We start from the raw sequence: 14947 nt of genomic DNA, 5'->3' as shown, positions 1-14947 counted from the left end.
GCTTATTCATAATTTTAAGGCTGCCTAGGGATCAGCATAAGCACTTCTTCATCTATTTGTACAAATCTAAATGATACATAGGTCTCTCAAGTCTGTGTTTTTGCTCTGTCCCAAAATTTTCTCCCTGTTGTCCTTTATGAAATGTGAATTCTTGTAAGCGTAACTCAGGATTATTTTGCCTGTGTGCATTTGTTTGCATTCTGCAGCAGTATGTCAGCTTAACTTAGTTCTGAAGATGTCTCCATTTAAGACAACATGGGATATTATAAAGAGTATTATTTACACAATGTCTCCATGGCTTATTTTGGCTTATACCCTCTGAGGTAAGGTGAGAATCTGTGAGGAACATAGAGAATGGAATAAGAAAATAGTGTCTCTGATTTTCACATGTCATTTCCTGTGGTGAAAGTACTGAAAACAGGTTACTCCAGAGCTTCTTATGCCTCCACAGAAATGCAGAAAAACTAAGAACATGTTATTTTCCTGACCAAAACCAGTATTTTTTTTTCTTTCAATTGATTTTAAAATAATCATCAAGATGTTCAAATTATAAAACAGATCCTGACAACTTGCTGCATGGTGCTCAGAGAAGCAAAGTCCTGTTGCAAAGCATAATTGATCACAGCCCAGAAGAGAGTTCTCTATCCTGTGAAACTACCCCATATGACAAAGTAAAAAACCTTCTTGAAATGAACATTGCGGAAGGAGCATTTCAGTGTTGAAACTGAGAGTGGTGGGGAAATTTGCACACATTTCTTTTTTTTCACTGATACTTCATTTCTATTCAACTGTGAGTTACTACATTTACTGGTTCCAAAGTTTCACACCAGTTGAGTGCAATGAATTCACTGCACACCTAACATGTTTATGGAAAAGGAGAACCGTAGAGAGCAGACCACTACTGAGAGTGTAAACAATGAATGAAGAATCAGATCACTCTCTGTAGAATTATACCACAATAAGAAGAGCTTAAATAGAAGTATAAAAAGTAAAAATATAAGTATAAAAGCTTAAGGCCATCACTCAATCAAAATTAAAATCTACTAGTAGCTTAGTTGATGAAATTTTGTTTCTGTTTAATTTTAATACAGGTCATTTAAATGACTTGTAAAAGATAATGAAATAGTGTGTCAGTTAATTTAAAAAAAATATTCCCCACAAAAATTAAAATTCACAAAGGCTGTTGTTTTGAAGCTGGGTATTTCATAATGATTGCCTTTCTTTTGGGGGCATATGCCCATGAGTATCACCTAAGAGTTCTGCAGTAAGGCCTAGAGCAATAAATGAAAAGAAAAATCAGTGTAGGAAGAGACTGCAACTAATAAATATTTGATCAGATACACAAATTCACACAGTTTGATAATGCCTTGAGGAATTTGCCATAATTTATTAGCTCCTGCAATGTAAACGTATGGTATTATGTTCCTTAAGAAACAGCAAGCCAATAAACAGCTATTAATTTTTTCAATCAATTTTTTCCAGAAGTACATACATCTGAAATACTATAGGCTTATATTTGTGTGAATAAAAAATGAAAACAATAAAATATAAAGAGAGGTGTCTTTCAAGCATAGAAACTGTAGAATCATTCCCACTTTTCTGAAGAATGATACAATTTTAATATGGGAATTAAAGGTGATTTAACAATTAAATTACTTTGGAAAAAAAAAAATCAGTCCGAAAGTAAAAAATGTCTGGAACAGAAACACCTCTGGACACTTATCTTGACTATTTAAATGCCAAATGCTATTTCAACAAAATGCACTTGGGGTAGGTTTTACATTTAATTCAGGAATAGCTGCCAGAGTCACATGACAGAATCCGATTGTACAGCACAAAATATGGCTTTCATAGTTACTTTCACAATGCTAAGGTATTCCTGTAGTGAAAGAATCTTTGTACAGTTTCTGTTACTGAGGGTCAGGTAGTGCTCCTGCTAAAGAGGCAAAAGTGCTCCTTACCACTCTAAAGAGAAAGAACAACCCGGTGCTTGTGATACAGACACATCACTGCAGTGCTACCAACAGATGGTAAAAAATGTGCCAGCTGTTAGGCAGCAGGGTGAGCTTAAAGAAAGCATTTTCCATTACTGTTTCATTGGAAGTGGAAGAAAAAGACTTCAGTTGTTCTCAGGACAGATTAGAGCTTCAGACTTCTCACTACCAAATACAGCAACTGGGAGAATCTAGGTAGACTTGATCTTTAATGTGGATTTTTCTGTGTGCCTTTGAAGATGTTCAGTAGTCACACATACAGGGATATTTATTAACCATATCATGTCACCCTTTGCCCTTGCAGTTATTCTTTTGGCAGGGGGCCTTAAAAAGGAAAGATCTTTCTTTTTCATCACTCTGAAATGAAATCATGAACTGAAAAGCATTTCAGTCTGAATAAATTAATCTTAAACCAAGCATGAAAAGCACATAAAAAACATTCATCATCTTCACATTTCTGCACAGTACTATTTCCTGCCTATGAACTCTGTTCATGTCTGCAGGATACAACATGGAAAATGCTCTGCTTCTGCAAAACTAAAAATGCTGTACATAGAAGGACTTTTTACAAATCAGATACCACTGGGAAATCCTAAATGCTGTTAGGAAGAACTGACTATATGAAGTGGTGTATGTACTAGACAGTTTTCATACATTTCAAATTAAAGATCAAATTCAAAAAAAATTGTCCTAACTGATCCTAGTGAATTGCAAAACATTTTTTAGGAAAAAGAATAGGTAACATTTTTTCCACAATGTCTCAGTCACTGAAGGAGTCAGGAAGAGCAATGCTGTCTGTTAGTCTATAGTCTATGTATTTACATAAACACATTGAGTCCCACAATGAATTACATGCAGGTTTTTTCTCCAAATTGCACTGTTATGAAAACAAATATTAGCACAGGAAACCTTAAAGTTATTCTGTTTCATTTAATGGAGGGCAAGTATTTAGGGATTAATAATAACAAAAGCAAATTGCAAACACTTGAAATATTTCTATTCCTGTTAAATACAGAATTAAAAAAAAAAAATCTGTCTATCCAAGATGGACAAAAACCCCAAAAAATCTGGTTTGGTTGATTGTCATGCACAAAGCTAAGGAAACATTAATGTAGATAAAACATTCTTATTTGAGCCATGCAAGTTTCTTAGATGCTAATTCTGGCAGATGTTTCTGTTGAGTTGTTTGGGGTACAAGTAACCCAAATGATACATCCATCTTTCCTTTGTTTTAAATACAAAGTCTTCATATTGTGGCTGGGATCAGTTTTTGCAATCATATTCCATGTAAACTTTTCTTGATTTCATGAATTTGGAGGAGTCTATAATTTTTGATAGGCAAGTTTTAGGTTAAGGAATCTGTCTCAAGCACTGACCTCTAGTATAAAGAGGAATGATTCAATGTTTGAAATCTACAGTAATTTCAGTTTTGCAGAAACTGGGCAAAAAGGAAGCCAGTTTAAACAAGTTGGAAAATGTAGTAGTTTATCAACTCCTTGTTATTATTTTATACAAATAAAATTTATATGCATGTTTAATTTTCCTAAAAGTATAAATTGCAGTAATAAGACCTTGTCACATTTTGAAGTTCAATTCCTGAATTTATCAAAAGCACAGGAAAGATACTGGCAGAGACCTTTACATATAATTCTGTGAATGAAGAACTCAGTTGCCATTGAATTTCAATATCTACTATGTACTCCTTTTAATCCCAGTGAAGATTCTTCAGAACTAAATGTATATTTCAGCACTTTATACACAGAGACAAAATCAATATGATAGCTTGAATCTTCATATAAAATTTGGTCCTACAAGTTAATATTCAGCACTGGAAGAGGCCATGCAAGAGGTTTCTAAAGAAATACTACACGAAGGGGCTAATATCTTTGAAATTCACGTAAAAGATGGCATTGTAATTAAGCCAGAGATGTGCCTTGTATGAGCCATAAAACATGATTGTTTAGAGAAGAGATATTCTCCTCAATATTCACCTGAATATGGGTGGTGCAAATTTTTCTGAGCACACAAAGGAATTAGTCAAGCGGGGGGGTTGTGTTGGTGGTTTTTTTGTTTGTTTGGTGCTTTGTTGTTTGTTATTTGTTTCTTTTTTTATATATATTTTCTAACTTAACAATCATACAAGACCAAAATTAAACAGGTGATAGGCAGTGACACAACAAATGGATTGAGTACTTTTTAAAGGTTAATAGCAGTCTTGAAGCTCTAAAAACACTCCTTAAAAGTCACTGTACATGATGTGCAATTAGATGGCTGAGATTCTGCAAAATTTGGCATATGTCAGAGATAAGATTCCCTGCAGAGTTGCTCTGACTGCAAAATAGATGTGACCTTTGAGGGTCTTAAAAAACAATAGTAGAGTTAAAAATCATGCATTCCCAAGTATCTAAAGAAAGTTCTAAATGCTTCAAAATACAAAAATATGTTGCCCCAAGAGCCAATCAAGTTTAGTCCAGAGAAAAATGCCACAGAACTAAACTCACCTTGGTGAACTTGGTGTTGCAAGATCTCCAGGGCCCTTTACCTACCTGGACAGGGCAAGGCAATCCAATGCTTTCTTCTGATTGAGCTTTATTTCAATAACATCTTTCACTTTGGCTTACTAGAACTCTAAAGAGAAACAGATAATATAAGAAACTAATCTTTATTCTTCAAAACTTCTTACTTCTCCTCTGAACTTGAGGAAAGGGCACCAATAAAGTGGATTTAAATTAGCATAAACCGTTGTACGAATAATAAATTAATCCACTGCCTTCATTTGCTTGTCTGGTAAACTGGTAGGTCTTCAGAGTGAAAACAGTTTTTTGATTGAGAATATGCAGTACTGGTCAAATAAGCTTTTGTAGTATTTGACCACAGCTATTTCTCTGTTTTGTTTCCAAGGTATTTCTTTGTATTAGAATAACTCGGTTATTCTAATACAGGCCCACAGTGAGAGGAGAGACTGGCTGTGGACAATGAAAGCCCACCAAAGACGATTACAACCCTTCCACTGACTTCAGTGGGTTTTGTATAGGACAGCTAGGGAAAGAAAAACACGATGGTACTGGCTGAAAATATGATAGCAGACATGGACTATCTTAAAACTGGACACTGCAGACAACACCAGAGCAATTGCAGCTGAAACTCTAAACTGTACCTGAGGATACCCTGTAAAACTTGATGCATAGGGCTGGAGGATTAATAGGAAGATAGTGAAGTTTTCAGAACAATGAAATAATTATGAGTGAGGAATATCAAGGGCTGTTTGAAATCAGTTTCCATTTGCCATCCTGTATGGTCTTAATTGCACAACAAAGTAAACAGAACATATCAAATATTATTTTTTATGGTTCTTGTCAGAATATGAGAGTTCCTTTTGCAGAGTTGGCCTCTTCTCCCAGGCAACTAATGATAGGATGAGGAAAAATGGCCTCAAGCTGCGCCAGGGGAGATTTAGGTTGGACAGTAGGAGGAATTTAGGAATTTCATCACAGAAAGGGTGATTAAACATTGGAATGGACAGCCGGGGAGGTGCGGAGTCACTGCCCCTGGAGGTGTTTGAGACCAGACATGTCACATAATGCCATGGTCTAATTGACAAGGTGGCATTCAGTCATAGGTGCAACTTGATGATCTCAGAAGTCTTCTGCAACATAATTGATTCTGAATTGCTTCACTTATTTTTGGCATCAGAGTAGGTTGATAATTATTTCAACTACACTGAGAAAACAAATTCATTGCCTTTCCTACCCTACTAATGAGATGTGAATGAACAGTGAAAGAGATCACCATGAAGTGGGCACATTGACCATCAGTCTACCCATAAAGATAGTGAAAAGCAAAGGGCAAATTACAGGAACTGAGGGACTTTGAAAAATGCATTAAGGTCTTTGCTGCTGCTTTGGAAAAGGTATCATTCTCTTAAAAGGCACACTAAAACCAAAGAAGTGACAAGACATAGAAGGTATGTTTGGCCTCAGGGCAAGTACCATCTGTCCCTCTTGTTTAAAATGAGAATGAAGCAGTTAGAGAGCTTTGGAAGTGAATGTTGTAACAGGAAAAATGTGATATACATTTCAAGAGAAGGTCTAAGTGTGAGAGACTTTAGATTTTTTGCTTGTTTTGTTTTAAGCCCTGTGTACATTTTTTAAAAGGTTAGTGCATGATTTCCAAATATCACTGCACATCAATGCATTGTTGCGTTGTTTCATAAACCCTGGTCCCTTTCACTGTTTTAGTGACCTATCAGTGCTGGGAATCTCCATCTTCAGAGGTTTCTGAACTGATCTGAACTATAAGTAATTGAAATGTCTTTGAAAATTACATCATGAAGAGGAGAGGATATGTATTCCACATTGGGAAAGATCTTCTAGCAGTGAAAGTATGGAAATTTTACTGTTAATTGGGAAACTAGTGTGAAGCAGAAAGAACAAGTTTGTGGGTCACATTCTTGCGAGATGATTCAACCAGATGAGAGGGAACTAAATAAGCAATGTTATGAAGTAAGGAGGCAAACAGAATACAATCCCAATTTCAGGTGAGCTCAGACAATATCTGAGTATACTAGCCTAAGCTGAATTTTATGCTGCAGCAATTTGGTAGCTGTTGACACCCAAGATAGCTCATTTACAGCTAGCTTGGTTATCACTGTACTAGATTTAAATCTGCACCCTCATCAATAAACTGAACTGATGTGAAAAAATCCCAAAACCCACAAAGTAAAAGACCACCTTTTTCAGTCACTTATGTACAAATCCTAAGAGACTTCACAATAACTCCATAATAAAAGGAATGAGAAATTCTCATTGTGGAAAAGAAATTGAACATAGCTGGCATTTCTGATACTTGATGCGATGATTCATGGCTTGAACACTAATATAGCTGGTTATTGCATATTGAAAAAGATAGACCACTTAAAAGATGTTGTATGTACTCAGCGTTCTACATCTCTCTCTTTTAGAAGTCCTGGTAAATCAGAAGTACAGGCTTTGCATGCATCTAGATGAAAATGTTAACAATGCCAAAGTAGGAATCTGTTACAGACTATCAGATCAGAAAGTCAGATGAGTTTCTTTCAAAATGCATGTCAATAATGTGTTCCAATAAGGAAGAAAAACTGTTTTTACATAACATAGAAGCTATACATTTGAAGTTTTGTGTATGTGGTGATAAAGAAATATTTAAAACAAAATATTTAAAACAAACAAACAACAACAAACACCACAAACAAACAAACAAAAACCAACAAAACTTTACCCAATACATAACCATTTTGGCCCTCAAAATCATGGATTAAAATGGATTACTCTCAAGATAGTAATCAAATGGTTGCCTGGGGAATAATTATCATCATCTGGTTTTATTAAAAACAAGACAAAGAACAGGATGCAGCTTCTCCCCTGCCATGTGACAGAGAAACCATGCTGTGTTGGGCAGGGTTGATGTGGGAAAGAAGGCTGTCTAATCCATGCTTTTACATCCTTGGTGGCAACTTTCCTAAGATGCTGGAAATTATTCATGAAGCGACTACACAGAACAAGTCAGTGAAAATTTATTAAGTTGCAAGATCCGTAACATAAGATAGTGGAAGGCCAAAATAATCAACACAGAAATAGTTCCTTTAACTATGGCTTCAGTTTTGATGAAAGTTCATGGTACCTGAAGGCAGCAATTTTTAATATAAGTCAATATATCAGAAATAGGAAAAGAAAATGTTCACTAGCAGTAGAAACCAACTTGGAGTTTACTGATAAGACATTAGGAAAATGTATGGCTGAACAAAGGAAAATAGGGACGATATTGTAATTGTATTACATTATATATTAGATTATATCATATTAGGAGGGAAAAGAAGACATTTTCAGATAAAAAATGTGGAATTGCTAGAGATGAGGTAGAAAATGTACAATATATTCTGTCTTGTCAAAGTGATTTCATTCTTCAACAGAATTTGATAAAAATAACTGAACAGATGCACTTACACTAAATAGAAAAAAGTTACTAACTGAAGGACTAGAAAAACACCTTTCTGATGACATTCTTGATGTCAGTATAAATCCTGAAGCTACTCAGTACTTCTACCAATGAACTAAAAAAGAATAAAAAATCTTCTGATAAAAATCTGTGTATGGTGGAAAGAGTAGAAAAGGTATCTAATGATAAATTCATGGCAGTTATATATATTGGTGCTCAAGTATTTTGTGTGTGTATATATATTCTGACAACATTATAACCTCCAAAGCTGATCTGGTCACATAAACACATAAGACCGGAATAAGACTGTGACTATGCAGACATAAAAAAATCCATTTTCTATCAATTCTGGGAAAAACTGATGAAAATATTTGCATTTTTATCCTTCCCCAAATGTGCTCTTTTCAGAGACAAAAATGCCTTTTGATTTTGATATACATAATGTTTAAAATACTTGGCTGTTTTGATATTACTTGGTTTTGTTGAATTGAAATTTCAAAATATAAAATGTAAAAGTGTGGATATAAAATCTGAAGCATTTTGTGTAAGAAGAATCCAACGTTATAATTTTTTTTAAAAGATCAGTTAAGGAACACCTCTATTACTTTCCACAAAATGCTCTAAAGTTTTCTAATATTGTACAGCTAAAAAACTGCAAACCTCAAAGTTCAAAATTCTAACTTACAGTGTTTCTGCTTCACACAAGAGTATTTGAGGACCATTAGTGCAGCCTGGGATTTTTTACCCTTCTCCTGCTATTCATTTCCTGTCAGCAAACTCTCTTCTCACTCTGGCTGCTTCTCAGCAGTATATCTGTATTGTTAGACATGTGACTTCATTTAGCTGCCTTCAGAGTGAAGGATGGCAGCTCCAGTGACTGCAGCTCCGAAGTTTCCAAAGTCTTTTCCACATAGGGGAGAAGCATCATTTATCTTTAAATTTATGTGCGTAAGATACAAATCAGCTTCTACATGCAATACATCTTTCAAAACCTACAGATATCTTGTATTTTGATAGTGCTCATGGATAACTGCAATAAACCTTATCCTAGATGTGTTATCCAGAGACACCAGATTTCCCCTTCTAGGAACTGTCAAACAGAAAAGGCACTGGAGAGAAGCAAGTGCCTTTCTGCTTCTAGCTACATAATGACTTCCTAGTAAACTGTGAGGATACCTGAGCAAATTATGGACAATATCTGCTTGTGACTCCAGTTTCTGTGGCCTGTATCCTTGTTCTTGATATGCATCACATCTGTCTCTGTGGCATTATAAAAAGGCATAACTGGTAAGGAAATGCTTCCTTTTGAGATGTGTCATCTGAGTTAGCATGATTTACAGTATTGTACCATCTGGAGCTGAAGAATCAATAGCATAATACAGATCTTCCTCATTCTTTTTTCTCCTTCTAAACATTATTTTCTTTGCTAATGCATGTTAAGGCATAGAGGTAAAAATCATGACTCTTAAGAGAATTCTGCCCTTCCTGTCATGAAAATAAACATAAGTCTTGCACTTGTATTTATATGGAGCAGAGAGGTCAGAAGGACTAAGATTAACTATTAAAAAGAAAAATCACAAAAACCTTAAGCAGAGAGGATTATCTGTGCAAAAAAGACTGACGTGAAAATAAATTAGACAGACAGTTTTCTCTCCTATTTACAAAAAACTATCAGAAGTGAGTTCTTAAAGATACTGGCAAACCCTACAAAATTGCTTTAATATCCTGGGCCCTGATATGTGATCACAAAAATGCAATGAAGGTGCTGGTTCTCTGCCTAATGCCAAAAGCTGACTGAGAGCTTTGGAAACAAATTCACAGAACCTCTCACATTTGCGAATAAATAAATTCTTACATACAAGTTTAATCATATGAGACCTTATAATTTTACCAGCCTGTAAAGAATTCCAGGCCATGTTGCTTCTTCCTTGATCTTCTCATATATTTCTGTCTTCTGCCCTTCTGTTATCCAGCAATATGGAAAACACTGTGAATAAAAAGAAAAATACAGATTTTTTTTTAAAAATAAAAATCCAGAATATTTCTTATGTATTTGCCTAAAAAGGACTGTCCATGGCTGACCATGACAATATTGTGAAGCTTGACTTGCATACTTAAAAGTAGTTTTATGGGGAATAATAACTGGTCTGACAGTTAGCAGAGGGTGGTATCTGTGAGTTGTATCACACTAACAGCTACTATGGCCATTGTTACCCCTTGTCACCAAAGTGAGCTATGCAGGATGGAAAACCTACTAAAGCACAACCAACTTGAAATCCAAATAAGAGTGAAAATTTGTATAACAACATGATCTCCTTTAATTTTCATCCATTGGGCTACATTATGCATTCACTTAATACCAGGGCAGCCTAAATTGACCAGGATTAAATGACAGGAGAACTTGGCTGATTAAATTACTTTAAGGTGATTCACACGGTGCTAACAGTGTAGATATCAACAAAAAATGGTGGTGAATAATGAAATAGAGACAGACAAATAACATACAGTTAGCTGAGGCTAATTTTACCAGCAAGTGCTGAATACAGTCCATAGCTATTACAGTGCTGAAAAAAATCATACGGTAAATGTCTCTAATATTGTAAGTTACAGTCTGCATGCTATTTAAATTATATGCAGTCATCTTGTATTCTGACGTGTCAGCAACAACCTAATTGCTAGCCATTTGTTCTTTTAATGTTTACTTTGAGAGGTGTTTCTGGGGAAAAAAGTAAAAACATTAAAAAAAGTAAAAAAAAAGTAGAAGGAATTATGCTTGGATGCACAACAGAGAGGTCACAGGTACTTGGGAGTATTTACCATCTGTTGACTTTAGTTTCCATCTGTGTGTCTTATTAGCATTAAAATCCTTGAATCCATAATAAAATTGATGAAACAAATACAGTTATAAAATCATTATATCATCTGATGGTAGCAAAATTCTATATATGGCTAAGTGGTATTTTGACTCTGGATGTAGGCAGGACCAGCTCAGTCTCTGAGAATACTGGGCTTGAATCCCCTCAGGCAGCAGAGAACCTCAGTTTTAGGTCTTAAATATTTTTGAGAAGGGTTCTGACTTCTAGGCATCATATTTACAGAGGAATTTAGATTCTCCTGGGTTTCAGTGGGAGTTAAGATAAATAAGATTAAGATAGATGAGTTAAAATAAAAGATAACTGAAGAATTGAACCAAAGCTTGTTATATGAAATGGACATTGTCACTACCATGTTGTCTTCTTTTTGTTCTACTCCAGCAGTTAAATTTTGAACAAAGATTAAATCTACGTGAAATATTCAAAGAAATATTAAAATGCTATCTACTGGAGAGGCATACTGGTTGTTCACAGAATCACAGAATATTCTCCACATTCTGTATATTTTCTGATGCCATTAGTGTTTTGTAAGATTTTGTGTAATAATGTCAAGTTCACTATTGATGGTGGCAACAAAGTTTATCAATTATGAATTCACCATTTCAGTTGTCGTGGGTAATCCAGTGGAAAAAAAATCACTGCTTTAAAGGCTTTTTTTTATTCTCACTGCAATTAATTGAAAACTAGGTCAACAACCACTCCAGACAGACAGTAATATTAAATGTGGGGAAATGTTACACAGAAATAATTAAGCACTTGCTATATTAAATCGTGATATCATTCTTTCAACAGTAAGCACCGACATGTAAATGAGAGCAGGTTCTTTTGCTTCATGTTCCATGCAGTTTCAGGACTGCAGCACAATGAAAACGTCACTTTTCTTTTGTGCCTCAGTAATTGCTACGTGATAAACATGCACGAGACAAACATGCACCCATCCCACATGACAATGAGTGGACTTATATATAGAAACTAGTAATTATATTTTCTTTTTTTTTTTTTTGTATTACCTTAATTGGTAGTTAATTTATGTGCCTGATTTTTCAGGTACTTGTACATAGTCATTAAAAATGACCTCCAAGATAAGCAGGAATGCTGAAAAATGAGGCAGGATAACAGGCTGGCTCTTACTAAGTATAGCCCTTCTCTGTGTTGGGAAATGCTCTTGCAAATACAGTAATTACATATGATGGAAAATTCAGCACTATTAAAATGTTAGTAACAGACCTCTCAGTACTTCTCTTCCAAATCCCTGTTTACCACTTTGTTACAGAATTAACTATAGGCTGAAATCTGATGTTTGCCACATTAACCTGAAATATTAAAAATCTGTGTTGTTCTGTTATACAAAATCTGCCCTTTTCTCTCAGAATCCTAAGAAATTGTTTATTATGTTCCAGTTTGAAGAATGAGGCAGGAAAATGAAAAATAATTTTGTTTCAGTCAATGCCGAACAAGTGGACTAAAAATTTAGTCTTAACATACAACTGTGAGGTTGCATAAAAGTAATCACAGGACATGAACAAAGACATCAACTCTAACACAAATGTCCTGAAAGCTGGCAAGTTTTGAAGCATTGGCTGCTTCCTATTAAAAAACACCTTACAGTGGGGAGCAGTGCATAAATAGAGGTATTCATTTTCTGGAATAAATTTATCGATAATATTTGAGATTCAGGAATGCCAGTGTACATTTTATCCACAATGGCTTTATAGATGTAGGAATCCAAAGGCTACATTTATTGTCTTTTGGGAATAAGTCTACCTCCCAGTACTTTCACAGAAGCTTTAACATTTTCATGTGATTCTGGCGTCAGGGAAAACCACTTTCCTCACTAGTAGCCCCACTAAAGTTACATAAATACACTAAAAGAACTTTCACCTTCAGCCTTCGGTCAACCCAGAGTGTGTTCAGGATTTTTAAAGTCTTAAATGACCTTCTCCTATCATTGATTCACTGTTGCTTTACCTCTGATATACTTTGGAATACACTTGTCATGTCAAGGATGTCTGTGGAGATAGATTGTGTGCTTGATAGAAAACCCAGAAACAGTTTCTCAGTCTTCTTCTCACCATGACTGAATTCCTCACTGCTAAAGGGAAGGCCTGAACTCTGCAGTGTTAGGAAGAAAATCCTTCAAAGCTGTGTAATGTCCAGTACTCTACTGTGTAGTGTCAAAGGTCTTTAGAATCACTTTAAAAAAACCCCACTAATTGCAACAGGATGATTTCTTAGGTATCCTAAGGTTTAGCATCCTGTTACATGAACTGATACAAGAATGCGAAGATGGTGGACTGATCAATCTCTGAATGTTCAGGATAATATATGAGGAACAAATAATAACCAGTCCTCTCTATTGTGTTTTACCTGTTTTTTTCTAATCTTATCAAAGCTTCATAATTCAAACAGAAATGCTGAACTTTAGATTGGGGACCACATTTTCCTCAGTACTTGTACAGTAGCTAATACAATGGACTATAGTCAACACTTTATTGAAAACTAAATATTAAATAGCAGTAGCAACTCAAATAATACCACCATCTCTCTAGAGCACAGCACATTGATTGCCTTATATATTTCATAGGAGAATTTTAAAAGCAAAATAAAACTTGGATTGATTTTACTTCAAATACAGAATGGCATTAGGTATGGTACAAGCATGGCAAAATTTTTTCTAAAAGAAAATGCACACTAATACCCAAACCCCACTCTGCTCTGCTTCCTTTTTCATTATAGCTGATGTTTCATTTTAACATATACATTTGAAACTCACTTTTAATGGAATGCTCTGGGCCAAATAGTTCCCTGGTGTAACATTGCTTGTGCATGTCAGACAACTATTACAATTTTTAATGGCATGGGTTTGAGATGGCTGCATTATTCATATGGGGTATGTTGATAAAAAGGTCATACAGGTCACTGCATGAATTTAAAATACTTCTGCAGTTCAGAAATGTATTCTTTACATACATTTGAAATGTGTGCTGATAGGTTTTGCTTTTTTAATTGATGAGTACTGATATTATTTATTTTACTCTCTCTCTGTGAGGTCAAATTTCATTAGCTACTATTTGCAGGCTCCAAATGAAATGAAGACTATAATAAGCTTTAAATTAGAAAGTACCAAAACAAAATTCCAATGTTGTAGCAGATTCTCATTTTCTTAAAAGATTAATGGAGAAGACTTGTAAAACAATTTCTGTATCCTGTGGCTATTCATTTAGCATACTCATTACGCTGGACATCATGTCCTGTTTGCAAGAACTTGCTCTATTTTTTAGCAATAAAGCTCCTGAATTTTCTTCATTATGAAAATAACATTAGGTTCTACAGGGCTGCCTATAAGAAATACTTGAAAGAGCTCATTATATTTCTACATCATTATAACAATATCCTGGGGTTCCATTTTATGTGTTCTGGTGACTCTATACCTTTTCTTCTTGCAGTTCCTGCAACAGGAGATGCAGCCAAGGAAAAATTACATCCCCTCTATATTGCTCATACGTTATTCCTGTTCCCCCTGGAGCTCTGCTTTCAGATGTGAACTGGAGGAACCCAAATAGGTCTTGTAATTTACATCATGGACTAGACAATTCACAGGCAGCTCTTAGATTTAGTATGCAGAAACATGAAGAAGAAAACCATCCCAGAGTTTCACAAACTACCATCTGACATGGAATAAATGCTTACTTTGAGTGGAGGGCTATAGAAAATGTCCTTCATTTCACATGGCAACATCATGGCTTTGCCTTAACCAAGGCCTGAATGACTCACTATAATGAGCCATGGTCAAGAGGACACTGCAAACAAGGCCTGAGAATAATGAGCCACATCTGACACACAAAGAGGATCTGAGCCTTGGTGTGGACCATGGATCACAACTGACAGAGAATGGTACCTGAAACTGATGGAAGGGGATGCTGAGAGCTGATTGCATCAATATTTGGCTATAAAGACTCTTGGTACTAGAGGCTAGGGTTGAGGAGAATGTTACTATGTGGACAGCCAAGTGTAGAAGCAGAGTGCCTGAGGTGGAACTGCTTATGAATTGGTGCTGAGCCTCTGCCCAAGGGCTTGGCACAGAGACTGATCAGAGTGTCACATAAC

The sequence above is a fragment of the Coloeus monedula genome, assembly GCF_965178545.1.
Source record: "Coloeus monedula genome assembly, chromosome: 8".
Classification (NCBI taxonomy): Eukaryota; Metazoa; Chordata; class Aves; order Passeriformes; family Corvidae; genus Coloeus; species Coloeus monedula.
The sequence above is the reverse complement of the archived record's forward strand: the minus strand, read 5'-3'. Positions refer to the sequence as shown.